A 12,740-nucleotide genomic window follows, 5' to 3' on the forward strand; every position below is an offset into this window, starting at 1 on the left:
ACTTTTTAAAGTGACCTTAAAATAACCTTAAATAGTTAGGAATTAAGGAACAAAATTCTTGGTAAGTGTTAGATCAAAAAGGAAATAAAAAGGAACCCACTAAGTATCTAGAGGTCACCAGGAAAAGGATACCACTGCCTAGTGACAACCCAACAGACTCAGAGGAGCACCGAGTTCATGAAACGCCATAATAGTCCCCAAAATAAAGGAACTAAATATTCATCTTAAAAATTTAGGCGCTGGCCCCATATGCCAAGGGTGGCGGGTTCAAACCCAGCCCCAGCCAAACTGCAACAAAAAAATAGCCGGGCGTTGTGGCGGGCGCCTGTAGTCCCAGCTGCTCGGGAGGCTGAGGCAAGAGACTCGCGTAAGCCCAGGAGTTAGAGGTTGCTGTGAGCCGTGTGACATCATGGCACTCTACGGGAGGGCGGTACAGTGAGACTCTGTCTCCACAAAAAAAAAAAAAAAAATTTAGTAAGAGAAATCAGGAAAGTAGAAGTAATAAAGGTAAAAGTTGGAATTGATATAGGGAAAAAAGAAAGAAAACAGTAGGAGGAATAAATAAGTCAAATCTACTAAAAATAACTCCAAAATTTACTGAATTAACTAATAAAATAGACAAACAACTTATAAGTTTGAAGAAGGAAAAAGGAAAAAAAAAAGAGATTAGGGCTGACAAAAGTCATAACCACAGGTATATGAGAGATTAAAAGATTCAGGAAACTTACTACAGGCAATTAATTATACAGCAGTGAGTAGGAAAAGCTATAGGAAATGTGTGATTCCCCAGTGAAATGCAAACTATTTATATTGACCCAAGCAGAGGAAAAATATGAATGGACCAACTCCTCTGGAGGTGATGGTGATGGTAAATCTTACTATGAAAAGACCTTAGGGCCAGACAGCCTCACAGTTGAGTGTTTTGTCTTTTCTCTTTTTAAGATTAATATATAATAGTTGTACATATATTAGTGAGTTTTTTTCCTTCTGATGGTCTGATAATTACAATGTTAAATTATTTAAACTCATGCTACTCAAGGTATGTCCAAGAGCCGGTAGCATCAGCACCACCAGGGAGCAGGTTAGAAATGCAAGCTTAGCTGCTCCAAACCATAGAAAAACCTTTTCAATTTGTGGTTTGAGCCCAATATAATTTTAAATACAAAACTTAAGGGGAAAGTATACATTAATATTTATTAATTAAAATTCTAATATACAAATTTCTGATTTAGAGATAAAAGTTATAAATAAAATATTAGTTTTTATAAGTCTTCCTTATATCAAAAGAATAAAAGAATCAAGCAAGGTTTATTCCACAAGTGCAAAAGTGCTTCCATATCTAACGCCCATTAACATGATTCATTACATTGACAAAGGAAGAAGAAGTGTCAGTAGATGTTCAAATGATAATTGCTAAAATTTATCAGCCAAAAAAAAAAAAATTCATCAGTCATTCCTAACAGAAACTCAAAGTAGGTACAAAAGGAATTTTTTTTTTTGAGACAGAGTCTCTACCCAGTACCGTGGTGTCATAGCTCACAGCAACCTTCAACTCAGTCTCAAGTCATCCTCTTGCTTCAGCGTTTTGTTTTGTTTTTTCTTCTATTTTTAGTAGAGATGGGGTCTTGCTCTTGCTCAGGCTGGTCTCAAACTTGTGAGCTCAAACAATCCACCCACCTCAGTTTCCCAGAGTGCTGGGATTACAGGTGTGAGCCACTGTGCCCAGCTAAAAGGAAATTATTTAAACTGACAAAAGACTATTTACTCAAAATCAATATCAAATATTGTCTTATAGGGTAAGAACAAAAGTATTTCAGTTTTAGGCCTGGCACAGTGGCTCATGCCATTATCCTAGCACTCTGGGAGGTCAGGGTGGGAGGATCGCTTGAGCCCAGACTTTAAGGTTGCTGTGAGCTAAGCCGACACCATAACACTGTAGCCCAGCAACAAAGCAAGACTCTGTTTCAAAACAAACAAAAAGCATTTCAGTTTTAGTCAAGAAACAATTACCACTATTTTAAAATATTATTTTAGATATTTAACAAATTAATAAGACAAAAACCTTAAGTAATAGGTATGCAAATCCTAGTCCTTCCCCTCCTCCTCAGCTGTAAGGCCCCTGGAGCACAGAAAGCAGGTTTTCTCTTTACCCCAGGGTTTAGAAAAGTTTCTGCTGCGTGTGAGGCACTGAGTACGTACTTAACGTAACGACACAGCATTTTCAGTGTCACATCGCGATCTCTGTGTGTGTGTGTGTTGGGTCTTCCCTTTTGGCTGTATGTACCATGAGAGGAAAATGGTATCTTAGACATAGCAGAACGACAGACACGGCTGCCTGACAGTTGTGACAAAATGCTAACACAGGCAGTGGGAATGGAAATGGACCCGAAATTAGCGACAGATGCACAAGTCTTTGTGAAGAGACCCTCAGTGGATTTGTGACTTTCCAGAAACCCAGGTGAAATGAGGAGAAAAGAATAAACGAAAGACTTTGGCCCAGACTGGCCAGAACACTTTTCATTAGAATGAATTTAAGGACCTTTAAAAGCAAAACTGGGGGCCAGGCGCAGTGGCTCACCCCTGTAATCCTACCATTCTAGGAGGCCAAGGCAGGCGAATTACCTGAGCTCACGAGTTAGAGACCAGCCTGAGCCAGAGCGAGACCCCCTCTCAGAAAAACAGCCAGGTGTTGTGGCAGGCGCCTGGAGTCCCAGCTACTTGGGAGGCTGAGGCAAGAGAATCACTTGAGCCCAAGAGTTTGAGGTTGCTGTGAACTGTGAAGCCACCAGATTCTGCTGAGGGTGACAAAGTGAGACTCTGTCTCAAAAAACAAACAAACAAACAAACAAAAAAAAGCCAGTTTTGCTTTCATTTATTTTTTGGGGAGACAGAGTCTCACTTTGTCACCCTCAGTAGAGTACCAGGGCATCATAACTCACAGCAACCTCAAACTCTTGGTCTGAAGGGATTTCCTTGCCTCAGCCTCCCAAGTAGCTGGGACTACAGGCGCCCGCCACAACGCCTAGCTATTTTTAAAGACGGGGTCTTGCTCTGGTTCAGGTTGGTCTTAAACTTGTGAGCTCAGGCGATCCACCCTCCTCGGACTCCCAGAGTGCTGGGATTACAGGCGTGAGCCACTGCTCTTGGCCCAAAACTGGGTTTTGTAGAAGACTAATTGTTTGTGGTATTTTACTTAGGTGACAGACAGTATTGGGATGCTCAGCTGGAAGTATCCAGCAGCTAATGAGGAATGTGCATGTGAAGAGAAGTTAGGTCGGGGGAGATGGATCTGAGAGTTTTCTGCCGAGGAGACAGTCGAGATCATGACATGAGGGAATGAATATATATATATATTTTTTTTGAGACAGAGCCTCAAGCTGTTACCCTGGGTAGAGTGCCGTGGCATCACAGCTTACAGCAACCTCCAACTCCTGGGCTCAAGCCTCCCAAGTAGCTGGGACTACAGGCGTCTGCCACAATGCCCGGCTATTTTTTGTTTTTTGGTTGTAGTTGTTGTTGTTTGGCAGGCCCGGGCTGGATTCGAACCCACCAGCTCTGGTGTATGTGGCTGGCGCCTTAGCCACTTGAGCTATAGCCGCCGAGCCACGTACATCATATTGAATGGCTCTGAACCTTGTGTCCTCAATTACATGAGGGCCAATAATACCTGTCCTCCCATACACTGAGTATTACATATGCCTGACGCATATGTCAGTTATTTATAAAACAGCAAACACTTGCAAATTGAGGATTTTGGTGAAGGATGGAGCTGCCTGCACGTTGATCATTAGGGTTGTGACCTTGCCTCTTCACCTGTCAGTAGACACTTCAGATCTCAGCCCAGCAGCTTCCCTTGAATGGCCCGATGCTCCTAGAATGAGCTGTCATTGCAAGTTGACACTTGTTGTGATGATCTTTTTTTAAATTTTAATTTATTTTTATTTTGAGACAGGGTATTGCTCTGGTACCCAGGCTGGAGTACAATGGCATGGTCATACCTGTGGGCTCAACCCATCCTCCTGCCTCAGCCTCCCAAGTGGCTGGGATTCCATGTGGACGCCACCACGCTCATCCTATAGCTCGATCCACACCCCTCTCCTCTCTCAGTGCACCCCGTGGAAGCAAACTCCACATCCATTTTGCGCCACGTCGAGAGTGTCGTCCCTGGCACAGTATGGACACTGTTAATATTCTCTGAGGGACGAGCAGAAAAAGAAGCAAGTGAGCAAAGGCAGCACGAGGCTGAGTTGGAGAAGGAGGAAGCAAAACCGAAAACCACAGGGCGAGACAAAGCTGTAGAGAAATGTTCAAAAAGGAGACACGATCGGCAGTGTTGAATGTTTTAAGAAGCAAAAGTGACTAAGGAGTTAGAAAAGCCTTGGGTTAACTGTACTTGGAAGTTTGCTGCCTAAAACAAAACAATTGGTCTAAATATGACAAGTGGCAAAGCTGTTGGGTGAAACTAGTTTCTGGTTTCTAAAGAAGGTAAATGTAAATATTTAAAATTCATCCTATTTCTGTTAGGTATTGAACCCTAGGTAGCCCAGTGAGCAAAAAGACAAAATGTTTGTGTGACTTCAACAGAGTAACTTGAACCACGCTGTGGTCTGTAGTTGTTGCTAGAAAAGTTTATAGTGCTGCAATAAACCTCAGTTCAATTACTTTGATCTGCCACTGGTGAAAGAGAGGAGTCAACTGAGGTTCCCATATTTTGTGCAAACACTAGATAACTTCTGCACGCTGTTTCATAGTACAGATACCCGTTTTCTAAGCTCAGGTTTCAACTTGGCAATGGAAGATATTTTCTTATTTGATACTTTTCCTATTTGATCCTAGAGATCTGGGCCTATATCTGTAAGAATTCCAAAGGCGGTAAGAACAACTTCAAGCTTTCTAATGCCATCTGTCATGAAATGAAATGCATGATGGTTTCTTCAGTATGGTGAGACTTCAGTGGTTACATTTTTAAAAATTGTGGTAATTAACACATAAAATTTGCCTCTTAACATTTTTAAGGATATAGTTTGGTAAAGTATATTCATGTTGTTGTGACACCAATCTCCAGAAATTCATCATCTTGCAATAAGGAAACTCTATACCATTAAGCAACAACTCCCATTTCCTCCTCTCCCCAGGCCCTGACAACCACCTTGATCCTTATCTGTTTTCACACAGGCAGTTCCCAGAAGCTCCGCCTGGATGAATGACCTTAACATAGCTCTGGGAAATCAGAATCCAGAGAAATTAGGGAGGTCATTTGGCCAATTCACAGAAGAAATGATTGAACAATGCTAAACAAGAGGAAACAAAATGCAGGGATAGAGTCACAAACACTAGAAGGCAGACAGTGTCTGAAAGTAAAGCGATTGAATTTCCAGGCATTAGTCTGGTGCTTACAGGAGTGGGCTGTTCAACAGCTGGAGGAAATGTAGAGATGACTGGGTCAGGGGCTTGTTCATTCAGTAAATATGTATTGAATATGCCTAGGCTGACCCTGGCTAGGATTTGTCACTCATCAAAAAAACAAAAACAAAAACAACCTCCCCCCGGCCCCATTCCTAGACTCAAGGCACTGGCTGTCAATCAGTCCAGGCAAGCAGGCAAGATAGCGAAGAAAATAATTACGTGTTCACCTGCTGCCACGTCACAATTTCTTACCTGCCTAGGGATATCCTTTCTCTTCAAATAAACTAAGGATGGCAATGATATAGATGGCCATATCCTCAATTTGTAAATCTCATCTTATTGTCCACCATACAGTTATTTTATAGCATTAATGCTAAAATGTTTACCACTGAAATGAATCTGGCTTCTCCCCAGTGAATGCCCCCTAAGGCATTTAAGAGTCCAAAATATCATTTGCTCCATGGAAATGCCTCAAAGGAGAATATTATCATTTTTATTTTGTAGGCGAAATAGAAGCTCTGAGAGGCTCAGTGAATTTTCCAGAGTCACAAAGCTAGAAAGGGGTAGAGTTAGGATTTAACTCAGGTGTTCTGGTTAAATTTAGTGGTGCTTTTTTTTCTATCTCCATACGTAAATCACAGCTAGAAAGTTGTCAGTCCTTGAGACACACATGTTTGCACACTTCCTGAGCAAGTGAGTGTGATCCCAAAGACTAGTGTCTTACTAAGCTGACATTCTAGTGAGGGAAGGTAGATAATTACAAACAGCCACACAATCACAAACACATGAAGTATTGCAAAGGGCTGCTTTGGGAGGGTAAGGCACAAGAACCCTGCCTAGACAAGGGTGGGGAAGGGGGGTGACAGATGAGAATTTTCCTTCTGAAAACAAAGCTTCAGGATCCTGCCCTTGATTGCTGTTGTTTGCAACCAGACATATTCAAGTTTGTTATTATATGGGAGGATTTAATTACTGCCAGGTGGTTTCAAATGAATTGTGGGTAGACCAGTTGATCCCCACCCAGATCAGCTAAAACCAGTTTTGATGTTTGCCTGGTGTGAACTACACATTTTGTGAAGTTTAAATACATTCAGTTTCGACCAAAAATTAGAATTAACACCTGGGTGGAGAAGTAACACCATTGATTGTGTTAGTATCACTTTAGCCAAGGGAAAGGACAGGCCTGTCCATGTTTGTGGGGGAAACAAAGCCCAGTTTGACTGCACAAATCTTTTTTTTAAATATGGAACACTTCATGAATTTGCGTGTCATCCTTGCGCAGGAGCCATGCTCATCTTCTCTGTATTGTTCCAATTTTAGTATATGAGCTGCCGAAGCGAGCACTGACCACACAAATCTTGAGAAAATGATGACTGCCTGGCTCTCTTCCCCTAGATTGACACAATCATGGAAAAGGTTGACGGGAAAATGTTCAAGACAAAATTGCAAAAGTTAACAGTAACACAGGAAGGAACCCACTTCTCCACTCTTCTTTTCTTAAAATAAGAAACTAAATTTCTTCAGCTATGTGCGTGGAGTATCTGGTGGTTCGTTAGCATTAAATTTTTTTTTTTTTTTTGAGACAGAATCTCACTATGTCGTCCTCGGCAGAATGCTGTGGCGTCACAGCTCACAGCAACCTCAAACTCAAGTGATTCTCTTGCTTCAGCCTCCCAAGTAGCTAGGACTACAGACGCCCACCACAATGCTTGGCTATTTTCCTACTGCAGTTGTCATTGTTGTTTAGCTGGCCCGGGCTGGGTTCAAACAGGCCAGCTTCAGTGCATATGGCTGGTGCCGAACCCCTGTGCTACAGGCGCCGAGCCCACTAGCATTAATTTTAACCATCTTCACTGGATGTCGTCAGAGCCAGTATGCTCAGTGGATCACTGTACCACAGTAAAGTCTCAGCAGTATGCTTTCTGGACTTTATGGAATGGTCCCAGTTTCAGCTGCTCCGTCCATGGTCAACTACAACTCCTTGGAGATGAGGAACTGCTCTGTTTCCTATGTCACTGCGTATCTGTCTCTGGCTTCATAGATTAATTGCATGCCTGGTAATACAGAAATCATCGTCACCACAATTGGGAGTGACATTTAATAAGCCCGAGATGTTACAGTGTCAGTCTACTGGTTTATTACAGTATTGATACAGCAAACAAACCCTTCTTGAGCACCTAGTCTCTGCCACATGCTGTTGTAGCTGCTGGGGTTATAGAAGAAAAAGAAACAGGCAAAAATTCCTGCCCTTCTGGGACTCAAGTGAGGAAAACAGATACGAAAACTAAGTTAAGTATATGACATTTTACATGGTAATAGAAAATATAGAGGAAAAATTGCAATTTTTTTTATTTGAAACAGTCTCATTCTATCAGCCTGGGTAGAGTACCGTGGCATCAGCCTAGCTCACAGATACCTCAAACTCTTGGGTTCAGGGGATCCTCTTGTCTCAGCCTCCTGGGTAGCTGGGACTACAAGCACCTGCCACGCCCAGCTAATGTTCTATTTTTAGTAGAGATGGGGGGGCGTCTCATTCTTGCTCAGGCTGGTCTCGAACTCCAGAGCTAAAGGGACCTTCCTGTCTCAACCTCCCAGAGTGCTGGGATTACTGGCGTGAACCACTGCACTATGCAGGAAGGTGCATTTAAGCAGAAGTCTGGGGAAATTATGGAGAGAGCCAGGCAGGGACCTGGGGAAGAACTCTCCAGGCAGAGATGCTGAGGTGGGAGCATGCCTGATACTTTCAAGGAAGATCAAAGAGGTCAGGGTGGCTTGAGTAGAAGAAATTCTAGAGAGAAGGCGGAGAAAACTGGGCAGATCAGGCAGGGTTTCATAGACCATTGTAAAGACTTCAGCTTTTTCTCTGGGTGGGAAGGGTAAAGTTTGGGTTGGAGGGTAATGATGATGATAGTACAGTCAGGCATTGCTGAATGACAACACATCCTGAAAAATGCACCATTTGGCGATTTTCTCATTGCACCAGTATCACTGAATGTACATACCCAAACCTAGACGGTCCAGCCCAGTATACACCTAGGCCAGAGGGCGCATTATTGCTCCGAGGCCACATGCCGGGGCAGCGTGTAACTGTTCTGTGTACTGTAGGCACCTGGAACACCGTGGCATTTGTGTCTAAACATAGAAAATGTACATTAAAAATACAATATAAAAGAAAAAATGGGCTGGGCACAGTGGCTCACACTTATAATCTTAGCACTCTGGGAGTCCAAATGGGGAGGATCTCTTGAGGTCAGGAGTTCAAGACCAGCCTGAGCAAGACAGAGATCCTATCTCTACAAAAATAAAATAAAATTAGCCAGGCATCGTGACCTGCACTGGTAGTCCTGCCTCTGGGAAGGCTGAGGCAGGAAGATTACTTGAGCCCAGGAGTTTTAGGTTGCAATGAGCTATGATTACATCACTGAGCATATTGGCTGCTCTCCAGCCCCAGGTGGTAGATTGAGATTCTGTCTCAAAAATAAATAAGTAAATATAAAATATGGTGCACCTGTATAGGGCACGTCTCATGAACGGAGCTTGCAGGACGGGAAGTTGCTCTGGGTGAGTGAGTGATGAGTGACTATGAAAGCCTTGGGCATCACTGACACTGCTATAGACTTCATAACACCGCACACTTAGGCTACACTAAATTTATGGAAAAATATTTTTCTTTTCTTCATTAATTAACCTTCACTGATTGTAACTTTTTTTACTTTATAAACTTTTAAAATTTTAAACATTTGGATTCCTTTCTGGCTGGGGCTGGGTTTGAACCTGCCACCTCCGGCATATGGGACCGGCGCCCTACTCCTTGAGCCACAGGCACTGCCCAACATTTGGATTCCTTTCTAATAATGTTTAGCTTAAAACACAAGCCCAGTATATCATTATATCAAGCCCATTATATCCAAAAATAATTCCATTCTATCCTTATTCTTTAAGATATTTATATATATATATATATATTTTTATTGTTGGGGATTCATTGAGGGTACAATAAGCCAGGTTACACTGATTGCATTTGTTAGGTAAAGTCCCTCTTGCAATCATGTCTTGCCCCCAGAAGGTGTGGCACACACCAAGGCCCCACCCCTCTCCCTCCTTCCCTCTCTCTGCTTTTCCTTCCTCCCATGACCTTAATTGTCATTAATTGTCCTCGTATCAAAATTGAGTACATAGGATTCATGCTTCTCCATTCTTGTGATGCTTTACTAAGAATAATGTCTTCCACGTCCATCCAGGTGAATACGAAGGATGTAAAGTCTCCATTTTTTTTAAATTTTTTTATGTAATAGCTGAATAGCATTCCATGGTATACATATACCCACAGCTTGTTAATCCATTCCTGGGTTGGTGGGCATTTAGGCTGTTTCCACATTTTGGCGATTGTAAATTGAGCTGCAATAAGCAGTCTAGTACAAGTGTCCTTATGATAAAATTTTATTTCTTCTTTTACCTTTTAAATTTTTCTGTTAAAAACTACGACACAGGCTCAGTGCCTGTGGCTCAAGCGGCTAAGGCGCCAGCCACATACACCTGAGCTGGTGGGTTCGAATCCAGCCTGGGCCCGCCAAACAACGATGGCTGCAACCAAAAAATAGCTGGGCGTTGTGGCAGGAGAATCACTTGAGCCCAGGAGTTGGAGGTTGCTGTGAGCTGTGATGCCACAGCACTCTATTTAGGGCAACAGATTGAGGCTCTGTCTCAAAAAAACAAAACAAAACAAAAAAAACTAAGACACAGGCTTGGCACTCATAGAACAGGGGTTACGGCGCCAGCCACATGCACCAAAGTTGGCGGGTTCGAACCCCGCTCGAGGCCAGCTAAAACAGCAATGACAACTGCAACAAAAAAAAGCCAGGCATTGTGGCAGGTGCCTGTAGTTCCAGCTACTTGGGAGCCTGAGGCAAGAGAATTGCTTAAGCCCAAGAGTTTGAGGTTGCTGTGAGCTGTGATATCACAGCACTCTACTGAGGGCAACATAGTGAGACTCTGTCTCAAAAAAACAAAACAAAACAAAAACACAAGTATTACATAATGTGCAGAATTGTATGAGCTATATTTCTAAACAACTGGCAATGAAGTGGGTTTACACCAGCCTCACCACAGATACTTGAATAATGTATTGTGCTATGATGTTATGATGGCTACGATGTCACTAGGTGATAGAAATTTTTCACCTCCACCATCATCATCATCATTAGACAAAGTCTTGCTCAGTCTTCCAGGCTGGAATGCATTGGCACAATCAAAGCTCACGGCAGCCTCAAACACCAGGGCTCCTCCGGCCTCACCTTCCAGAGTAGCTGGGACCACAGGTGAGCACCAATATGCCTGGCTAATTTTGTTCTTTTTTGTACAGAGGTCTTGCTAGGCTGCTTAGGTTGGTCTTGAACTCCTGGCCTCAAGCAATCCTCCCATCTCGGCCTCCCACAGTGCTGGGATTACAGGTGTGAGCCATTGCACCTGGATGTAATGTCTTGACTTTAGAGGTGGATGTGTCATGGCCCTCACTTGGAGGGGTACGCAGTTGATTAAGGGAAACAAGGTTGTGAACTGCAAAGCTGTTTCCTAATATAGGCGCTATGAGGGAAGCTGGTGCTCAGAGAAAGGAGTTGTAAACACTATCCAGGGAAGTGAAGGAGACTTCCTGCAGGTGGCTACCTCGGAATGGGGTGATAAAAGGTGCATAGCAGCTTGGGGTGATGCAATGTGGGTGATACAGGATCCCCCACTCAGAACTGGACAGGGATTCCCCCGTTCTCTAGGCCAGGTGAGCTCAGAAAGCAGACCCCCATTTCCAGACACAAACAGGCTGCCTTTTCCAGGCCACGCCCTCTGGGCTGTAATGAGATCATGAACAAAGCAGTCTGAGACTGTTTTTTGGGTGGTTCCACCTTGAATAGGGGGCACACACCCCAGCCCCTTCCCTGAGACAAAAACTGCAAAGACCTAACTAATCACCTTGCCCCAGGGGAGGGACTGCATTCAACTTTGATTGAACTTTGATTCAACTGGTGAATTCATCTCACCAGTCCCGGCTCCTGCTGGCCTTCCTCACACCTGTGACTCCTCGCACCTCCATCCCTCTGCTTGAGGCAGCATCCCCCGATGGTTAAGTCTGTGAAAGGAAATGGATTCTGACTCTTGTTAAACCAGTAAGAAAAACATTTTCCAGGACTGTTGATGAGTGGTGTTTAATGGGTACGGAGTCTTAATTTGGAAAGCTGAAAAAGGTCTGGAGACGGATGGTGGTGATGGTGACCTGCCAATGCCAGTGTGCCTAAAGCCACTGACCTCTCACTAAAAATGGCAGAGATGCAGCTCAGGCAGGCAGGGCCCACCCTGAGCCTGGGTGCAGTGGGAGGGTCCTGATGTGGTGCCACTGGGGGCCCTCACTGGTCCTCCTTACCCCCCAAAGGTACCTTGTAGCTGTACCTTATCAGAAGCCCAGTCACTGGTCAGCTTGCTCACAGGCCTGCCATGCCGTGCCAGGGTCAGGTGCACATTACGGAGAAAAAGCCTCCACCTAGCAATCTGCCTGTGAGGTGCAGCAGTTACAGTGGAAGTTGCCACTGTATGATGAGGTTATGAGGTTATGATATACAATAATCCACTCTCCAGGACCTGCCCATCTTCCGCAAGGGCCAAATAGGCCTTGTGAGTGCACCTTGAGGTGATGGCCCCCTGCCAACCAGGAAGAGGATTCCATCTGACCATGTTGACACTCCAGCCTCTATAATTGTGAGAAAATATTTTTAGTTGCTAAAACCTCAACAAGTAAGAGCTAAGATGGTGAGTTTTACGTTATGCATATTTTAACACACGCACTATCCTTGAATGCTACCCCTTCGGGGGTCCTGATTCTAAAATCTGGGGCTTGGGAGCTGCATTTTTAACATGCAACTGGGAGGATTGGGGTTTTGTTTTTTTGAGACAGAGTCTTAACTTTGTCATCCTGACGGTTTAGTGCCATGGTGTCATCACAGCTCACAGCAACCTCAGACTCTTGGGCTCAAGTGATCCTCTTGCCTCAGCACTCCCCCCCTCCAGTAGCTGGGACTACAGGCGCCTGTCACAACACCTGGCTGCAACTGAGGGGATTTTGATAGGGGTAAACTAGAAAAACGAAAAGATAAATTGTTACTCAGAATCCGGGAAACCTCTGAGGAAGTTGAACCACCCCACAGAGCTCTAAAAGAGACCAAGAGAGTCTTCCTGGTGCCCTGCTGCACCCATTTTCTCATTTTCACTTTGTGGTTCACTGTGGTTGAAGTACGTGGGTGAGAGGGGCTGTGCTAACTCTGGGTTGGGGGTGGTGGTGGTGGTGCAAA

At 43.9% G+C, this 12,740-nt stretch overlaps 1 long non-coding RNA gene and 1 other non-coding gene across 2 annotated transcripts in view; both read right to left on the minus strand.

Moving 5' to 3' along the window:
• LOC128591208 (uncharacterized) overlaps nt 1-11,946 on the minus strand; it is a 50,844-nt gene extending 38,898 nt beyond the window's left edge. The window contains exon 1 of the long non-coding RNA XR_008381548.1: nt 11,845-11,946. This is a non-coding gene — a long non-coding RNA (uncharacterized LOC128591208). The remainder of the gene's footprint in view (nt 1-11,844) is intronic.
• LOC128592251 (U6 spliceosomal RNA) lies at nt 6,644-6,750 on the minus strand. Its single transcript, XR_008381818.1, has one exon. It is a non-coding gene; the product is annotated as a U6 spliceosomal RNA (small nuclear RNA).
• Nucleotides 11,947-12,740: the final 794 nt, after the last annotated feature.

This window comes from Nycticebus coucang, chromosome 1 (genome assembly GCF_027406575.1).
Source record: "Nycticebus coucang isolate mNycCou1 chromosome 1, mNycCou1.pri, whole genome shotgun sequence".
In the NCBI taxonomy this organism is placed as follows: Eukaryota; Metazoa; Chordata; class Mammalia; order Primates; family Lorisidae; genus Nycticebus; species Nycticebus coucang.